At 42.2% G+C, this 20949-nt stretch overlaps 1 protein-coding gene across 5 annotated transcripts in view; it reads left to right on the forward strand.

Moving 5' to 3' along the window:
- Npas3 (neuronal PAS domain protein 3) overlaps nucleotides 1-20949 on the forward strand; it is an 829848-nt gene that overhangs the window by 571631 nt on the left and 237268 nt on the right. The gene's annotated exons all lie outside the window — the stretch shown is intronic.

The following is a 20949-nucleotide window of genomic DNA, read 5'->3' on the forward strand; positions in this document are numbered from 1 at the left end:
ATGTGTATCTGGCCCTCTTCTTGTTTGTGGGAGTGAGTAGATACATACATGTGAGCAGGTGCACGTGTACAGTGTGGGAGCTACAGGTCAACTTTTGGTGTCTAGAACTTCAGGCACTAGGAACCATGCTCGCAGAGCAAGCATGTTGCTGGCCGAGCTGCTAGCCCAGCTCTCAGTAATTCTCATGGTAAATGACTATGCTCATGAAGTTAAAATGCTTGTCTGCTGCTTTTTGTGTCTTTTTACTTTCTCATGTTCTAATTACCATTGATGTGCTATCCAAGCAGTCTCTCTCTGTCCTTTCCTGTGTCTCTGATAGCTTCTGCAGTCCCTCAAAGTTAACGAAGAGTCTTTTTCTCCTTTCAGATAGCCTGTTCACTGAACTTGTATTTGTTCCATTTTAAAGGAAAATGTTCGTAACTAGGATGCAGTTTTTTTTTCTTCTTCATATGAACGTGTGTGTGTGTTTAAGTGCATGTTTACTTGTGTAAGCAAGTATATAGAGTTGTGAGGATAATACTGGGAATCTTCCTCCAACACCCATCTGCCTTATGCTTTGAGGCAGAGTCTCTCAGTCAAGCTTAGACTGATTCATTCACTAGCCAGCAGCTCTAGGGAGTCTCTAGCATCTGAGGCTGGAATGGCAGCAGGTTCCCACACCTGCCCAGAATTTAGCTGTGTTCTGTCCTCTGCTTGTACAGCAAGCGCTTCAAGAACCGAGCTTTCTCTCCAGCTCTTACTTTCTCTACCATGAAATCAGGATCCTTCCTTGGCTGTGTCATCTGTAGCTTCTTCAGTTTAGCTGGCCTTCACTGTTATACCATCTCTTCTCAGTTCACTGTCCTCCTCATGAGAGATAAAAGTCATTAGGCAGATCGGCTTCCTGAAGTTCCTGGAGTTAAGTCATACTCATGGGTGGCCGCCCAGGATGCTGCCCCTTACGTGCTAACTCTTAGATGTGTTACCTTTGAGCAGTTCGACAACTCTACTACGCTGCTTAAAGACTCTGTGAATAGCCTTGTCTTTTCATATGAGAAACTAAAAAGAGGATCTTTATTTTGTCACATTTTACATTTCTTTTGTTTGTTTGTTTGGTTTGGTTTTTTATTAGATATTTTCTTTATTTACATTTCACATGTTATCCCTTTTCCTGGTTTCCCCTCTGAGAACTCCCTATGCCCTCACCCCTCACCCTGCTCCAACCCACTCACTCCCACTTCCTGACCCTGGCATTTCCCTACACTGGGGCATAGAGCCTTCACAGGACCAAGGGCCTTTCAAAATAGTAAAGTCACAGCATTTTAGAATTCCAGCTCAGGCCTATGTGAATCTGAAGGTCACAGTTTCTTTTTAATTACCATTAAATTAAATTACCATTAATCACTGCCTCTTGAAAAATGTGGAGCATTCTCATTTCAAACTTGGGCATGGACCTTATTCAACCTTTCACCCCACAGGTTCACCGGCTTTCCCAGAGGGTCTGAGCAGGCATCTCTCTGTCAGCTCAGATCTAGAACTCCTCCTGAATCTGACTGGAAACATTTTGTCAAAGTAGCTCCTCCCATGTTGAGGACAAAGGGGTGACATTGAAGGAGATCACAGATCTGTGAGCCACAAACTCCAATACATGACAAAATGTCCCTGTACTGGGAACTTGTGAGGACAGGAAGCAAGTCCCTCCCTGGTGAACTACAGTGTGTTCCTCTCACAATCAAGGGTGCCTGCCACCAAAGGAACTCATTTACCCAATGTGTCTCTTCCTTCCTCAAGCGTCTCTATTAGGGCTTCCTAGAAGGTCAATCCCCGAAGTCTCATTCTCCATTACCACTCTCTCAGCCAGGAGTCTGTCCCTACCCCTCTCAGTCCTGGTGACATGCTTGGTCTGCCTTCCTTTTCCCATGGGAACCCTGGAAGCACCTAGGTAGAGAGACAAAGCACCAGTGTGGTCTTTGTGACATCTCATCATATGGCTGCTTTGTCTAGCTAAGCTACTGGTTAGCTTTGTAGCTTCGTACCATTTCTCATGGTAGTTTCCTGTCATCTTGTGGCCCGTGCTCCGTGGGTGAAGGGGTCTGAGACAGGAAGAAGGAGCTTTGGGAAGGCAGTGAAGGAGCGGGCCTCATTTGCTCATTGTCTGTGGGAATGGATTCATTATGACTTGCTGAACTTGCACCCCATCTGCATCCATTGCATTACTGGGTACAGAACAGTGCTGGTCACCCTTGCCCTGCTTCACCAGCTCAAATGCAATGGAGAGTGGTTGTAAGCACAATACATTGTGCCTACTAGTGGAATACATCTGCTCTTTAGTGAAAAGCAAAATAATCGTGGCCAGAACTGACGAAAGGGTCTTTGAGGACAAGAAAGAACCAGGAGAAGAATAAAAGTTGGGGAGAGGGGGAGAGCAAATAAATCAGCACGTGCCATGAGTGGAAGGAGCACGCAGAAAATGATAAAAGGCATAAGGTTGTGTTTGTAAAACCCTTAATATATTTTTTATTTGCTTCAGAATAAAAGTTTTCCATTAAGGCTCAGAGGCCAATTTAAATCTTTAGGGGATCGCTCCTTTAGGCGCAGCCACCCTGAAGCCTGGGAAGCATTTAAATAGAAATTAAAGTAGGTCATCCTAATACGAAGGAGAAGCCCCCAAGCAAGACAATAAAACAAATCCCACGTGTTGGAAAAGGTCAACACTAGAAAGAGCAAATCTCATTGGAGGCTCAGACTCCATCCTCAGTATGCAGCCATCTCAACTCATGGGAGCCTTATGTGGAGGCCAGAGCTGCCCTTAGTTCTCAGAATCATCACACACCCAACAGTCAGGCTAAGAACACAGTCAGACTTGCTTTCCTGCCTGGGGTTCCTGGACAGACTCCTCCTGAGCAGGAGTTACAGGAACATCAGCTGGGAAATGTGCCCCACACCATTGGCTATGAAGTACAGCCATTTTTGCAACTATCAGGCCCAGCGCCTGGGCTGATGATGGATGAATGGATGAATGGATGAATTGGAGACAGAATGGTGGAAAGAAGAGACAAATAAAAGGAAATAAAAGAAAGGAGGCTAAAATGAAGGTTTAAAAGCAGTACTGAAGCCAACGATTCCTAAGCCATGCCTTAACTGCAAGAGATGACTCCCTCTGACCTGGTACCCTCTCCCTGCTTTCAGGCCACTGTCTTTTTTGTGAGAGGCTGGGGTTTACTTGGGGTCTAAGCAATAGCTAAGAAACAGTTGCCATAGGGATATAACCTTCTTTGGTTGCTGAGGCTTCCTTTAAAATGTTCTGCAACCTTGTGTGAGCGATTTTCTGGGGGCATATTTTCTTCATTGTGAATAATGTGATCCTCTTGACATCTTATAACTCTAGACAGCTAAGATAAATACTGTTCTATTAATGAAAATAAGCATTAGTTCCTGAGCCCAGCACTTAAAAAACTAGGCTGAGGGCCAAGTGAAACGTCAGACTTGGGACTTAATCAATATGCTCTGCTGCTCCCTCTACCTACTGTCGGTGATGCAACAGTTATGGCTGAAGGGATTTTTGGTAACTATGGCTAAGGCCACAGCAAGTTCTTTAGACTAAGTATGCTTGTGGTAAATCTAACTTAGTCATTTGAGAGGTGGAATGCTATTCATCAGATTCCTTGAATTATAGAATGTCTGATTTCAAATTACCTTTGTTCTAAAGATCTAGCTAATTAAGACAAAAGACAATGTAAATAGACTTCTTCGCCCACTAGAATTGGGCTAAGCCTGTTGATGTGAAGTTTCTTTCTGCACATTTCTTTTGCGATCTCTTTAGATCAAGGCATCGTGGTACTTGAGTAGATGGAAGTTATTGATGTACTGACACCCTTCTACACTGTTAGGGCCATCCTGCATCCTCAGGAAGTCACATGGTCCTGAGTGCTGAAAACACGTTAACAATTATTCAAATGTGTTGGGTGTGGGAGGCTCTAGAGCAGTTAGCTATATGCCTCTCTGTTCAGCCAGATAGCCCAAGACAAAGGCATAGAGACTTAGTCCTGCCTAGCACTTCTGCCTGTGCTAGCACAGAGATAAGGACTGTGCTACGTGTGTTATGTGCCAGTGATTGCACTGAAGAACTCAAGCAAGCAGTATTAACAGAAAGTGTATCTCTGTAGCTCATGAGGATGAGGTGAAGAGAGCAGCAGCCCTGGTAGTTTCTCTACCCTGGGAGGTTTTCCTCTGGATGCTGCCAGCTCTTGGAAGTGAGCATCTGTATTTTATGTATCTCCATTTCTGAAAGTTTTGACCATTTGATAATGGGCCCTCTGACACCACAGATCCATTATTCTACAAATGTCTTCAAGACGGAATGTGTTTTTTTTTTTAATTTTTAAAGAAAATTAGAGTATCAATCTTAAGGGGAAAATAATCATCATAATGATTATTTGATATGTCTGTCAGATATTCAAAATGATACAGAGTAGCTGTTATGTTTACTGCTGGATACATTGGGTCAGGAGGGCATGGCGGGTGGGAGGACCAGTCATTTCCAGAGTTTGCAGACATTCTTTGTTGTCTTGGAATCACCTTACTTTATCCTTATTCTTATTCTACCTTATTCAATATAGACATTTCATGTTTCATCTTTGCTCATCAGTTACTCATATTTAACCTCTTTCGTTTTGCATTCATGTACTGTTCATGAATGTGTATGTGTGCATGCTCACATGTGCATGCACTTGTGTGTGCAAGTTCACAGGTGCGTGTGTGCAAATACATATGGAGTCAATGTCAGAAGTCTTCCTTTATGGCTCTCTGCCTTATGCATGGAGTCAGAGTATCTTAGTTGAATTCAGAGATGGTTGATAGGACGGTCTCATTAGCCAGCTTATTTTGGGATCTTCCAAGCACCAGAATTAGAAGTGGGCCCCCACACCCACCCAGAACTGACGTGGACACTGACATTGGACTCTGGTCCTCACACTAGCATAGCAAGCACTTTATCCACTGAGGCATGTCATCCTCAACCCCACTTCACTTCTCCATAGAAAACATTAGTTCCATGGGTTCTATTAAAAGTCATTAAAATTATTTAAAAAGAGTACAGGGGGAAAGTTGTGGCATGATATAATGGGAAAGGATTATTTGAGGGCAAGATTCTGAAAGCACAGGAAATAAAAGCAAGCACACACAAGGGATTACACCCAAGCAAAACGGCTTCTGCACAGCAAAGCACAGATTCCAGAGACAATGAAGTGAGCACGAGGAAACATTTGTAAAGGGCTCTTCTGGCAAAAGGGTTAGATCCAGGAGATGCTGAGAAGTAAAAGAAAAAAAAAATCTCAAGAACAGAAAATAAATTCAGTTTAAATTTTGACAGCTACCCTTCAATTATACATTTGTCAAAATGACACACAAATGACCAATGTCGTTGATCATCAGGGAAATACAAGTCAAAACCAAAGTGACCTGTGACCATTCTCCAGTAAGAACAGCTTCTATAAATAAATATTCAGGATGTGGAGAAAAATAGAACCTTTCACCCTCTTGGCAGGATATACCTTGGTGTGGCTATTATAGAAACCAGGGTAGGAGTTCTCAAAGAGTTAAAAGTGGATCTGCTGTGCCATGTAAACCAGCAATACTAGTCCCAGATGTACAGGCAAAGAAAACAAAACTCAGTATGTCACAGAGACATCTGCAACCCCACACTTATAATGACATGATTCATAAGAGCCCTGAAATTGATGGATGGACAAAGAAAATGTGGTATACATATGCAGAGGGATGCTATTCATTCAAAAAAAGTAATGAGATCCTGTCATTTACAATAACAGGGATGAAATGGAGTTCATCACGTTAAGTGAATAAACCAGGCACCAAAGGCAAAGCATCATTTGCCACATCCATATGTGGGATGTGAAGATGCTGGTCCAAAGGAGAAAGCATCACTTGGACACATCCATATGTGGGATGTGAAGATGCTGGTCCAAAGGAGAAAGAATCACTTGGACACATCCATATGTGGGATGTGAAGATGCTGGTCCAACAGAGAAAGCATCACTTGGACACATCCATATGTGGGATGTGAAGATGCTGGTCCCTTACAAGTTCACAGTAGAATGATGATTTTCAGAGATTGGGGAACAAGGGTAAGGAACACGGATATGGTATAATTAGTTAGATGGACAAATGGATATGTCATCAAATAGTGTTATGACTGTACATAAGGTCATCTGTGAAATTTTAAAATCTAGGAGCATCTACTTTTACTCTTCACACCATAAGGAAAAGAGAAAGTTTTGAGAGAACAGACATGCTTGCTTTGGTTTACGTATTGCTCAATGTACACACGTAATGAAACATCACAGAAACATTAGAATCTAGAGCAAAATCTTACGTTTTTATCCATTAGCTAAAGGTGTAGTTCGGAGTTTTAAATTCTATTAAGGTTTTGGCTAATGCATCTTTTAATCCTAGAAATTCAGGAAATAAAATAGCCAGAACCCCTTCAGAGATGGTGTTAAATTCCCCAGTTGGATTGCCACAGAAGAGAAAGAGAAAGAGAAGAGAATCTTTCTGTTTTGTCTTTTCATATTATAGAATAGCCAAACAAACAAAAGACACCCTTTAAGAAGTCAGTGGAAAGTGCTAGAGTTTAATCTTCTACTGTACTAATCCCCTCATTCACCTGGCTTCACATCCCGGCTCCATCCTCTCACTCTGCCCCTGAAGTGCACCTCAGAAGCACCCAGATCCACACAGCTGCTCACCACTGTTCCAAGTCTATAAACACATCAGTCCTTTAATGTACACATAGCTGACTTCATCCCAGCTGAATTAGTTCACAGGCCAAATTGTGCTTCTTCAAAGGATTCTAGGTAAAGCTACCCTAATGAAGAACTGTACGGCCTTACTCATTATGCTCTGAGTATAGTGAAGTGCATACACAACAGAAGACTCTCCTAACTGCCTTGCACCCTATGTATGGTAAATAATTAGGCACATGAAAGCAAAGCAGGAGCATTGCATCAAAGCCGTGGCAGGGACAGCAGTCCAGGGAAAAGCAGCTGAGGCTGGTCCTGTTGACCTATACTCGGCAGCTAGATGGGCAATGAAAGCAGACGTCAGCCAGGCAGCAGAGAACCAAAGCAAGTGGGAAACCAAGTTGTTTATCCCAAGCTCATTCAGGGGCAGGCCCCAATTCCATCAGAATAATTGATTTTTCCATAAGTATGTGTCTCTGCTTCATGTGGAGCTAAATTCCGGAGCTAGTGCAGCGAAGCAACACGGCCTCTAAGCATTCGGAATGCACAGAAAGAAAATATAAAGATTTCAATGTTGTAGAATGTGGGGCTCAGAAGAGCTGCAAGCACTCATGGGAGATTTCAGACACTGGTTGGAGCTTTGTCGATTTCAAGAACTAAGAGCTAGTTTCTATTATTGGTCCATCATATTTATGGCCTTATGAGGGCCTAATAAAAATTAATTATTAATTAGTTGAGTGATTTGTAAAATGATAAGCAGAGGGCTCCATTGTAATGGGTTCCTGAAATTAGCATGGGAGGTTTTCATGGCAGAGCCATTAGCCCCAACCAGTTTCCAAACTACATTTGTAACAATCAAGTTTCCTTCAGTGCAAATTTTTTAATGCCTTTTCCCTAGAGATACAAATACAATGTTCCTAGAAATGAAACTCACAGGAACGTAGCAGATTAATATCCGAGGTTTCTAAATGGTCTTTAAGATGCTAAATTCCTTACAGGATTCTTTAATCATTGTTACTACCCCTGACACAAACTTCTTACCTCAAGGAATACATGTACAAGCATTTATTATTTTCTCTTAAAAGCCTGACTTTTAAAGTCACCCTCTCCCCAGTGTACAGATCCATCTCATGATGAGCCATCACAGAAACATCCATGTGGCCCCCACCTGACACCCCCCAAGTACTTCCAGGTGAACAGCACTATAAACGAAATGTCTGTGAAGCATTCACGTCAACTTCCATATAAAATGTCGTAGATATTTACAGAGAGGAGAATTAAATCAAACCCTTAAATCTAAATGAAAAACTCTGGAACAGGAAACGCAGCCTATGCTCCAGTCAACCCGTGTGTCACCATGTCTTGTCACCATGCCTTGTCCCTGCTTTCTGCCAAGAGCTGCTCTCTCCCAGTGGGTCTTTTTTAACCATGGAGTTTTCCAGCCACACCTCCCTGCTAGGCTCCTCACGCAAGACACTGCTGTTCTCCAACATCTGATGTGTTCCCACTGGCTGTTTAAAAGAGTTGTGATCACTCATGCCTTTTCCCAATGGAAGCCTTGTAGAGGTATGGAGCAGGGTGACAGCACTCAGGTCCCCTGTGGGTCCAGGGCATTTTAGACAGCAAGTTGCCCTTTGACTTGGGCCTTTTTGTTTTGTAGAGTTAGTTTTTTTTTTTCTTTTTCATATCTTTTTTGTTTGTTTGTTTGTTTTTTAAATTTTTAATGTTTTTATTACATATTTTCCTCAATTACATTTCCAATGCTATCCCAAAAGTCCCCCATAGCACCCCCCACTTCCCTACCCACCCTTTCCCATTCTTTTGGCCCTGGCATTCCCCTATATTGGGGCATATAAAGTTTGCAAGTCCAATGGGCCTCTCTTTCCATTGATGGCCGACTAGGCCATCTTTTGATACATATGCAGCTAGAGACAAGAGCTCCGGGGTTCTGGTTAGTACATCATGTTGTTCCAACAATAGGGTTGCAGATCCCTTTAGCTCCTTGGGTACTTTCTCTAGCTTCTCCATTGGGAGCCCTGTGATACATCCAATAGCTGACTGTGAACATCCACTCCTGTGTTTGCTAGGCCCCGGCATCTTCTCACAAGAGACAGCTATATTTGGGTCCTTTCAGCAAAATCTTGCTAGTGTATGCAATGGTGTCAGCGTTTAGAAGCTGCTTATGGGATGGATCCCTGGACACGGCAGTCTCTAAATGGTCCATCCTTTCATCACAGCTACAAACTTTGTCTCTGTAACTCCTTCCCTGGGTGTTTTGTTCCCAATTCTAAGAAGGGGCACAGTGTCCACACTTTGGTCTTCATTCTTCTTGAGTTTCATGCGTTTAGCAAATTGTATCTTATATCTTGGGTATCCTAAGTTTTGGGTTAATATCCACTTATCAGTGAATACATATTGTGTGAGTTCTTTTGTGATTGTGTTACTTCACTCAAGATGAGGCCCTCCAGGTCCATCCATTTGGCTAGGAATTTCATAAATTCATTCTTTTTAATAGCTGAGTAGTACTCCATTGTGTAAATGTACCATAATTTCTGTATCCATTCCTCTGTTGAGGGACATCTGGGTTCTTTCCAGCTTCTGGCTATTATAAATAGGGCTGCTATGAACATAGTGGAGCATGTGTCCTTCTTACCGGTTGGGACATCTTCTGGATATATGCCCAGGAGAGGTATTGCTGGATCCTCCGGTAGTACTATGTCCAATTTCCTGAGGAACTGCCAGACTGATTTCCAGAGTGGTTGTACAAGCTTGCAATCCCACCAACAATGGAGGAGTGTTCCTCTTTCTCCACATCCTCGCCAGCATCTGCTGTCACCTGAATTTTTGATCTTAGCCATTCTGACTGGTGTGAGGTGGAATCTCAGGGTTGTTTTGATTTGCATTTCCCTGATGATTAAGGATGTTGAACATTTTTTCAGGTGCTTCTCTGCCATTCGGTATTCCTCAGGTGAGAATCCTTTGTTCAGTTCTGAGCCCCATTTTTTAATGGGGTTATTTGACTTTCTGGAGTCCACCTTCTTGAGTTCTTTATATATATTGGATATTAGTCCCTTATCTGATTTAGGATAGGTGAAGATCCTTTCCCAATCTGTTGGTGTTTTTTTTGTCTTATTGATGGTGTCTTTAGCCTTGCAGAAACTTTGTAGTTTCATGAGGTCCCACTTGTCAATTCTCGATCTTACAGCACAAGCCATTACTGTTCTATTCAGGAATTTTTCCCCTGTGCCCATATCGTCAAGGCTTTTCCCCACTTTCTCCTCTATAAGTTTCAGTGTCTCTGGTTTTATGTGAAGTTCCTTGATCCACTTAGACTTGACCTTAGTACAAGGAGATAGGAATGGATCGATTCGCATTCTTCTACATGTTAACAACCAGTTGTGCCAGCACCATTTGTTGAAAATGCTGTCTTTCTTCCACTGGATGTTTTTAGCTCCCTTGTCGAAGATCAAGTGACCGTAGGTGTGTGGGTTCATTTCTGGGTCTTCAATTCTATTCCATTGGTCTATTTGTCTGTCACTATACCAGTACCATGCAGTTTTTATCACAATTGCTCTGTAGTAAAGCTTTAGGTCCGGCATGGTGATTCCACCAGAGGTTCTTTTATCCTTGAGAAGAGTTTTTGCTATCCTAGGTTTTTTGTTATTCCAGATGAATTTGCAGATTGCACTTTCTAATTCGTTGAAGAATTGATTTGGAATTTTGATGGGGATTGCATTGAATCTGTAGATTGCTTTTGGCAAGATAGCCATTTTTACAATGTTGATCCTGCTCTTTCCATCTTCTGAGATCTTCTATAATTTCTTTCTTCAGAGACTTGAAGTTTTTATTATACAGATCTTTCACTTCCTTAGTTAGAGTCACGCCAAGATATTTTATATTATTTGTGACTATTGAGAAGGGTGTTGTTTCCCTAATTTCTTTCTCAGCCTGTTTATTCTTTGTGTAGAGAAAGGCCATTGATTTGTTTGAGTTAATTTTATATCCAGCTACTTCACCGAAGCTGTTTATCAGGCTTAGGAGTTCTCTGGTGGAATTTTTAGGGTCACTTATATATACTATCATATCATCTGCAAAAAGTGATATTTTGACTTCATCTTTTCCAATTTGTATCCCTTTGATCTCCTTTTGTTGTCGAATTGCTCTGGCTAGGACTTCAAGTACAATGTTGAATAGGTATGGAGAAAGTGGACAGCCTTGTCTAGTCCCTGATTTTAGAGGGATTGCTTCAAGCTTCTGACCATTTACTTTGATGTTGGCTACTGGTTTGCTGTAGATTGCTTTTATCATGTTTAGGTATGGGCCTTGAATTCCTGATCTTTCCAAGACTTTTATCATGAATGGGTGTTGGATCTTGTCAAATGCTTTTTCCGCATCTAACGAGATGACCATGTGGTTTTTGTCTTTGAGTTTGTTTATATACTGGATTACGTTGATGGATTTCCATATATTGAACCATCCCTGCATCCCTGGGATGAAACCTACTTGATCAGGATGAATGATTGTTTTGATGTGTTCTTGGATTCGGTTAGCAAGAACTTTATTGAGGATTTTTGCATCAATATTCATGAGGGATATTGGTCTGAAGTTTTCTATCTTTGTTGGGTCTTTTTGTGGTTTAGGTATCAGAGTAATTGTGGCTTCATAGAATGAGTTGGTAGAGTACCTTCTGTTTCTATTTTGTGGAATAGTTTGTAAAGAACTGGGATTAGATCTTCTTTGAAGGTCTGATAGAACTCTGCACTAAACCCATCTGGTCCTGGGCTTTTTTTAGTTGGGAGACTATTAATGACTGCTTCTATTTCTTTGGGGGATATAGGGCTGTTTAGATCATTAACCTGATCTTGATTCAACTTTGGTACCTGGTATCTGTCTAGGAACTTCTCCATTTCATCCAGGTTCTCCAGTTTTGTTGAGTATAGCCTTTGGTAGAAGGATCTGATGGTGTTTTGGATGTCTTCAGGATCTGTTGTTATGTCTCCTTTTTCATTTCTGATTTTGTTAATTAGGATGCTTTCCCTGTGCCCTCTAGTGAGTCTGGCTAAGGGTTTATCTATCTTGTTGATTTTCTCAAAGAACCAGCTCCTTGATTGGTTGATTCTTTGAATAGTTCTTCTTGTTTCCACTTGGTTGATTTTGCCCCTGAGTTTGATTATTTCCTGCCGTCTACTCCTCTTGGGTGAATTTGCTTCCTTTTGTTCTAGTGCTTTTAGGTATGTTGTCAAGCTGCTAATGTGTGCTCTCTCTAGTTTCCTTTTGGAGGCACTCAGAGCTATGAGTTTTCCTCTTAGAAATGCTTTCATTGCGTCCCATAAGTTTGGGTATGTTGTGGCTTCATTTTCATTGAACTCTAAAAAGTCCTTAATTTCTTTCTTTATTCCTTCCTTGACCAAGGTATCATTGAGAAGAGTGTTGTTCAGTTTCCACGTGAAGGTTGGCTTTCTATTATTTATTTTGTTATTGAAGATCAGCCTTAGTCCATGGTGATCTGATAGGATGCATGGGACAATTTCAATATTTTTGTATCTGTTGAGGCCTGTTTTGTGACCAATTATGTGGTCAATTTTGGAGAAAGTACCATGAGGTGCTGAGAAGAAGGTATATCCTTTTGTTTTAGTATAGAATGTTCTGTAGATATCTGCCAGATCCATTTGATTCATAACTTCTGTTAGTTTCACTGTGTCCCTGTTTAGTTTCTGTTTCCACGATCTGTCCATTGGTGAAAGTGGTGTGTTGAAGTCTCCCACTATTGTTGTATGAGGTGCAATGTGTGCTTTGAGATTTACTAAAGTTTCTTTAATGAATGTGGCTGCCTTTGTATTTGGAGCATAGATATTCAGGATTGATAGTTCCTCTTGGAGGATTTTACCTGTGATGAGTATGAAGTGTCCCTCCCTGTCTTTTTTAATGACTTTGGGTTGGAAGTCAATCTTATCAGATATGAGAATGGCTACTCCAGCTTGTTTCTTCATACCATTTGCTTAGAAAATTGTTTTCCAGCCTTTCATTCTGAGGTAGTGTCTATCTTTTTCTCTGAGATGAGTTTCCTGTAAGCAGCAAAATGTTGGGTCTTGTTTGTGTAGCCAGTTTGTCAGTCTATGTCTTTTTATTGGAGAGTTGAGTCCATTGATATTAAGAGATATTAAGGAAAAGTAATTGTTGTTTCCTGTTATTTTTGTTGTTAAAGTTGGCATTCTGTTCATGTGGCTGTCTTCTTTTAGGTTTTTTGAGGGATTACCTTCTTGTTGTTTCTAGGGCGTGGTTCCTGTCCTTGTATTGGTTTTTTTCTGTTATTATCCTTTGAAGGGCTGGATTCGTGGAGAGATGATGTGTGAATTTGGTTTTGTCGTGGAATACTTTGGTTTCTCCATCTATGTTAATTGAGAGTTTGGCTGGGTATAGTAGCCTGGGCTGGAATTTGTGTTCTTTTAGTGTCTGTATAACATCCGTCCAGGATCTTCTGGCTTTCATAGTCTCTGGTGAAAAATCTGGTGTAATTCTGATAGGCTTGCCTTTATATGTTACTTGGCCTTTTTCTCTTACTGCTTTTAGTATTCTATCTTTATTTAGAGCATTTGTTGTTCTGATTATTATGTATCGGGAGGTATTTCTTTTCTGGTCCAGTCTATTTGGAGTTCTGTAGGCTTCTTGTATGTTCATGGGCATCTCTTTCTTTAGATTTGGGAAGTTTTCTTCTATAATTTTGTTGAAGATGTTTGCTGGTCCTTTGAGTTGAAAATCTTCATTCTCATCCACTCCTATTATCCGTAGGTTTGGTCTTCTCATTGTGTCCTGTATTTCTTGGATGTTTTGAGTTAGGATCTTTTTGCATTTTACATTTTCCTTGATTGTTGTGCCGATGTTCTCTATGGAATCTTCTGCACCTGAGATTCTCTCTTCCATCTCTTGTATTCTGTTGCTGATGCTGGTATCTATGGTTCCAGATTTCTTTCCTAGGGTTTCTATCTCCAGTGTTGCCTCATTTTGGGTTTTCTTTATTGTGTCTACTTCCCTTTTTAGGTCTAGTATGGTTTTGTTCATTTCCATCATCTGTTTGGATGTGTTTTCCTGTTTTTCATTCAGGACTTCTACCTGTTTGATTATGTTATCCTGTTTTTCTTTAAGGATTTGTAACTCTTTAGCAGTGTTCTCCTGTAATTCTTTAAGGGATTTTTGTGCTTCCTCTTTAATGTCTTCTACCTGTTTAGCAGTGTTCTCCTGTATTTCTTTAAGTGTGTTATTAAAGTCCTTCTTGAAGTCCTCTACCATCATCAGGAGATATGCTTTTAGATCCGTGTCTAGCTTTTCCGGTGTGTTGGGGTGCCCTGGACTGGGTGAAGTGGGAGTGCTGGGTTCTGATGATGGTGAGTGGTCTTGGTTTCTGTTAGTAAGATTATTACGTTTACCTTTTGCCATCTGGTAATCTCTGGGGTTAGTATTTGTCCTTGTCACTGTTTAAAGATTGGAGCAGAAGCTGTGTTCCACTCACCAGCAGTCTCAAAATCCTGTGGCGGGTGTCGTGGGTAGCTGGCGGGTGTCAGCGGACCCTGCGCTCTAGCTACCCCGGTGCTGTTCTGGCCGGATGAGGCCTGTGGCCCTACTCAGGCCGGTTTCTGCGTCCCTAACTAATGCAGTCTCAGGTCCCGCGCGCAATTGGATTGGAACAGAAGCTGTGTTCCACTCACCAGAAGTCTTAAGATCCTGTGGCGGGTGTTGTGGGTAGCTGGCGAGTGTCAGCCGACCCTGCGCCCTAGCTACCCCGGTGCTTTTCTGACCGGAAGAGGCTTGTGGCCCTACGTAGGCCGGATTTCTGCCTCCCCAACCAGAGCAGTCTCAGGCCCCGCGTGATTTGACTGGAGCAGAAGCTGTGTTCCACTCACCAGCAGTCTCAAAATCCTGTGGCGGGGGTCGGGTAGCTGGCGGGTGTCAGCGGACCCTGAGCTCTAGCTACCCCGGTGCTGTTCCGGCTGGATGAGGCCTGTGGCCCTACTCAGGCCGCTTTCTGCTTCCCTAACTAATGCAGTCTCAGGTCCCGCGCGCAATTGGATTGGAGCAGAAGCTGTTTCCACTCACCAGAAGTCTTAAGATCCTGTGGCGGGTGTTGTGGGTAGGTGGCGAGTGTCAGCCGACCCTGCGCCCTAGCTACCCCGGTGCTTTTCTGTAGAGTTAGTTTTATGTCTTACTCATTTTCTCAGTCATGGGTCTAGCCTTTGGGGGAAACCTAGGCTGTATGGGCCGGCAGCAAGACATGCCATCAACAGGTATCCCCCCAAAGGGATGGATCAGCAAGTGTCTGCCAAATGGAAGGTGCATGGGAAATCCTTGTGTGGAAAGAAATGCTGAAGCATGCAAAGCCCAGCTTCAGCTGTATCAGTGTGGAGACTGCAGAAGCCCAAGCAGGCAGTCTCAGAAAGGGCAGGGTCCTCCTTCTGTTTTGACACATTCTGGCTGTGTGACACCAAACCCTGTGCTTAATTTCTCTGAGCTTCAGTTTACCCACAATAAAGTAGAATTCAGTAATATATATGGACAATGTAATTAGCCTAACATTTCTCAATAGTAACTATTAAGTGAACTGAATATTGGTCTCTGCACCATGTACTCTAATAATAAATGTAATGTACATGTGTTAGTAATAGTTTATTATATGTATATATATGTATGTGTGTATATATATATGCACATTTAAAATACTTTCTAGAAATTTACAGGATATCAAATAACATTTGTTTTTTTTCTTTTCATTGCTTTTCAAAGCCAACAACTTAACACATGGCACTCTGTGTGACCAAGTGCCATGTGTTTTGCCAAAGCAGAGCAGTGATATTTTTAGGTCTTTTAGGACCAGAATAATGTACTATTGTGTTACTCTTGCCAAGGGAAGGTTCCTCCGTTAACTTTAAAGAGATCTCTGAATTCCTGGGGAATGATGGAGTTGGGCCCTGAACTCTGATCTGGTTACCTGTGCATTAATTAACACATCACATGAGCAAGAGGAGACAAGGAAAGGGACCAGTGAATATCTATGCAGGAACTGATAGTCCCCTGTGATACACACTGTCAAGCAAGTCCTGTGGGATCCCTAGTTCCTGAGTCACACTGTGAGGTTCACCTGCTGCCCCTGGGGGGTGTGGCAAGTGGAACTCTCTCAAGAGTATAGTAGTCTATTTGGTTAGATGTTGATCAAGACATTCATCTCTCTCTGAACTGGATGTCAGGCTTGAACTCAAATCCCAGAGGAAGCAAATGAGCTCTCTGATAACATGGCTTCCAGAAAGTGGGATTTGAATAAACAAGCAAACCCAGTCCACATGCTCAGAAGCACGTGGCCTTGTTCTTTTTGTGTCTTAGAGTTGTTGTAGCCCATCTTCTCTTCTATACTGATCCTTTTCTTCTAGGAATGAGAGTGAGAAAGAAAGAGGGAGAGGGAGAAAGGGAGACGAGAGGGAGAGGGAGAGAGACCCAGTGTTTTCTCATCTGAAAGGTTTAGAGTCACATGGTACAAGAAAGGTGTGTCATGGTTTGTTTTTATGGGATTCATTTGTAGTGTCAAGTCCAATTTGACCCAATACACTCAGTTTCATGCTGAGACTGGGGAGATGTGTCCTTGGGCACATGGCAATGCATTTGCCATTGACTTAGTGGGGAAGGAAAACAAGGAGTTCAGGAGGAACCTGGCCCTTTCCTGGGTACTCTTAAGTCGGGGGTTTCCTTCTTTCCCGTAAGCAGATCCATGTGGACACTTTGGGCTCTGTTCAGGCTCTCTGAAGTTGGGAGCCTAACGTGTGCCTTCTCTATCATTGCTTCGAACAACCGAAGGCATGTGTAGCATTTTCATGCATTTTATCAAAGTGTGGTTGCATCCAAAAGCAACAAAGGACCTTAATATTTTTTTTCTTTCTGACTCTTTTAACTGTTGCTAAAACAGAGGGGGAAGATAGACCTTAGAGCCAGGGTCAGTGAAGATGCCAGGGTTTGGAGGGAACAGTGCACTAGGCAGGGGCCATGTCACACATGGGTGTATTGTTTCTAGTCTGAGCCGGAATCAGAAGAGCATCACAGATGCCTGGCACATTGGACAGAGAACACGTGTGTGCATTTAGATCACGGAGAACTTACTTTTTTTTTTTACTGATGTAATTGTGAAATATGTTCTTTTTACATTCATAATGAGGGGGTGGAACAGATGGTGAGGGCTTGATTTAAAATAATCTGTCATTAAAATACCCTAGCTTACTGGGAGCTCTTCTCTTTAGCTGGTGTTAGGTCATAGGAAAAGAATTCAGGGTGATCTCTTTCCCCTTCCACACTGGAAAAAAGGAAGCCCTAATTTCACGGTGGTAATAGACATGTGAATTGCCCTTATGATGGTCTCCTAGTAAGGTTTTACTCTGAGAAGTGAGGCTGTGGTGGAATGCGCTTTAAAGGGAAAGCAGAGACAAAACTCTGACAAATAAAAATCCATTTATCCCAATGCATTAAACACCCGTACCCCTCCATCATGAAACTGCTTAGTTCCCTACTCTGCAAAGGAACCAACCTCATCCCTTGATAAACACTATGAGGTGCATCCAGCTTTGGGGGCTAAGAAACAGTGGCTCACACTGTCTGCATTATGTGATGTCAGGGGATATAAATTATAATTACAGGCATTATTATTCCAAGACACCGTAGCTCCTGACTCCTGCATCTGAGCCTCACTCCTGGTTGTCTGCCTCCCAAACTCACTGGGATGTGACAAAGGAACTCTCCCATCAGTCCCGTCTGCATGGCCAGGAACTGTTTTCAGTAATAAGAAAACTGTCTTGATAAATCAGATACTTGCATATCTTTATGATGCTGTTTTTTGACTGTTGCTCCTAAGGTTTTGTTCTCTGTCAGCCTTAAGGAAAGCTGCTAGGTTCCAGGCTTGGCGGTAAATCTTCTGAGGATGGCTGAGCATTAACGTTTCTGTAGGTTCTTTTTCATCTTAATCCAACCTTAGTTAATAATCAGAAAACTCTACATAGTGGGTAAGATGTAATTAACCCTTTGACCCCAGAATCTTAATTGGTGCCTGTTGAAAACAGTGGGCAGTTAGAAAAATATATTTTAGAAAGTAGCCTGTAGTCATCCAACAGATTGGTGTATAGTGGCTCCCTCAACTCAAAAAATTTAAAAATGTCCACAGAACTTTCAGATGAATCACATTTGGCTTCCCAAATACCTATTGAATGATTCCTTTCACTTTCCAATGTCCCTTTAAAACTGGGACATTGAAATTAAATCAATATTAACGTTACCCTTCAAAGTGATTTAAATAGCAGGGGGTGGCTAGCTGAGGAGGGGGCAGCCTTGAGGCACAGGGGAGCAGCTTGTGTATAGTAGCTTGACAATGTGTTTTCTATCCCAGTCCCCTTCCTGTTCAGTAGCTGAAAGGTTGTCCAGGCTGAGTTATGAGGGTGAATCTCAGACTGTGGGTAGAGTTGGCCGGAATGATGAGCAGACCATGGAAATGTTGTTAATTAGCCAGATTATTAAACCTTTCCCCTGCTCCTCAGCTAGATATTACATTTTTTGTAGTGTGTGTGTGTGTGTGTGTGTGTGTGTGTGTGTGATATATATGTGGATATGTGTGTTCACATGTATGTAGATGTTCATCTGTGTACTGATACCTGTCTGTGCATGGGTGCGCATGACCATGTGTAAATTCATGTGGAGCCTCAAAGTGGACTTTGGTGTTTTCCTCAGGAGTTCTCCACCTTATCCATCAAGGCAGGCTCTCTTAGGTGAACCCAGAGCTCGCCAGTCCCAGATAGTCTGGCTGGCCAGCTTATGCTAGGGATCCCATGTCTGCCTCCTATGCTGAGATTCCAGGTGGGTCTCCACACTTGCCTGACCTTTACATGGGTTCTGGGGATCTGAACTGAAGTCTTCATGTTTGCACAGCAAGTGTTTCGCCTGCTAATCCATCTCCAGTGCCCCATTGTTGTTATTAACTGAGCTGACCATGTGTTTAGGCCATGTACATGTAGACACAGACCTGTTTTTAACCTCATCTAAAGACATGTCAAAGTTTCTACTTTTGCCACGCAGAACTTTGCCATGCCTCACAGTTCAGACATCCTGTCGTACCCACTCCTCTCACACAGGCAAGAACTACTGTCGTGAGACACAGTCCTTGAATGCAAAAGGGGAGCTTTGTGGGTGTGGCATCAACATCTCTTCAGGACAGGCAATAGGTATCAAGAAAGACTCACACCTAGAGCTGGATGTTGTAACAACATTCCTAAAAACCAAGTATTGGGAAGGCTGATGTAGCAGGATCATGGGTAGTTTGAAACCAGTCTAAGCTACATTGAAAATCTGGAAACCTAAATGGGACCCTGTCTTTAACAAAAAACAAAACAAAACAAAACAACAACAACAACAACAACAAGTCAGGAAGAAAGGGAGGGAGGAAAGAGAGGTGGAGAGAGAGAGAGATGGGGACAGGATCTACTCTGAGCCTGGTATTCTAAAAATAAGGGCATACACAGATGATATTAACTGGAGGCATCCTAATGGTCAGACACTCTAGTAACTCCCTAAATGGGATTCTTGGGGAGTATGATTCCCATCCCTCTTAGTCATCTGGAATGTGTGATATCAAGAGAAGAGGTAGGACTGGGTTAATCAAGTCTAGATGGAAGGTTTATTCATTTCTGGTTAAAGAAAGGTAAATAAGACATGACCCACTGTTGAAAAATTCAGTCTAACAAAAAGCCAGCTGAATGGTCCTACTATTGTAAGGGCTTTAAAGTCATGGCAGCACAGAAGGCGTAGACACTGATTGGCTAACTGACCTTATCCAGCCAAATATCCCCTATGTGCCTCCATGAAATGAGGGTTTCCATTACAGGGGACCATCTACAAGTCAGCTCCATCTGTCCTTTGCACCCCAGAAGCATTCTGGCTGTCACCTCACTCTCTTGTGACATCTCCACTGTCACTTGCAATGGTTTGTAAAGATGGCCTCCTAAACTCTCTCTGTATCGAAAGTCCCAACAACTTGGTTGAGTAGGAAGTCTAGCAAAGCCTCTTTCCCAGGGGGAAGGTTGAAGGGAGGGACCCTAGTCTACCAGAGGTACTATGTGAGGTAAAGATGTGTAGAAGCAGGATCCTTCCGATGCTTGAGGGAGGAAGCCTTTTCTCCCTGTAGTACTGGCTTTCTGTGCCTAGTCAGGCTTGCCTGGTGCCAATGTAGGATAGCAGAACAGTGCTAATTATGCTGCACTTGAAAGGTCTGGTCTGACCAAGTACTTTTGGTCATTTTGTCAATGACAAGAACCCCTTAGCAGTATTTGGTCTGGGGAAAATCTGCAGAGCTAAGATGGTCTGATTACTCATATAAAAGTGACCCAGGAACCCTCCTTCAGTCTACATTCCCATTGTCTTTTACTCCTAAGATTCTGATTCTATCATCAGAAAAAATCACTGAAAACTATGTAAGAAGTCATCTGTTCCCTCTTAATATAAATAGCTTCAGAAACACTCTGAATATTAACTTCTCTTTAATCTACACATACCAAATACAGAGTATTTATTGGAAAGCACTGATATATCAGGACTCAGATACAACCCTCCAAAGCAAGATGGGCTTATTGCCTAACTTTGCTAAGTTTGTTAGTGTCAAAGTATAGAGAATTTAGATGACATAGTTACTCTAGAGGTTATTTGAGGAAATTAAAAGATGGTACATGCAACAAGGTGTATAGTCAATGTGAACTGTTAACATATCTTTGTATGGATTTGCCAGTTGTGTAATCTGCTTTTTGTAAAACAATGTAACCTGACCTTTGAGTTTTCAGAACTCACTAAATTGGAGAGCAGAGTAAGAAGTCTCTACAGTTTTTAAGCAGGGTGGGAAAATGTTTAAAATGGGTCAGAAAACATGGAAATCCACATTTCATGCTGACCTGTAAATGTATGCATATGTATTCTCCTGTATATAAATTAATTATTCTAACCTGTTTATCAGAGACTGGATAATTTACAGAGTACAGAGATTCATTTCTCACATTGTTAGAGGTAGGAAAAGACCAAGGTCAAGGCTTACATGTAGTCAGGACCTTCATGAGACCTCATTGCGTGACAGAAGTCAGAAGGGCAAGAGAGCACTGGAGAGAAGGCAGGGAAAGAGAGCCAAACTCATCCTCTGGAGAAGTGGCTCCCA

This window comes from Mus caroli, unplaced genomic scaffold (genome assembly GCF_978045245.1).
Source record: "Mus caroli unplaced genomic scaffold, Mus_caroli_1 scaffold_14, whole genome shotgun sequence".
In the NCBI taxonomy this organism is placed as follows: domain Eukaryota; kingdom Metazoa; phylum Chordata; class Mammalia; order Rodentia; family Muridae; genus Mus; species Mus caroli.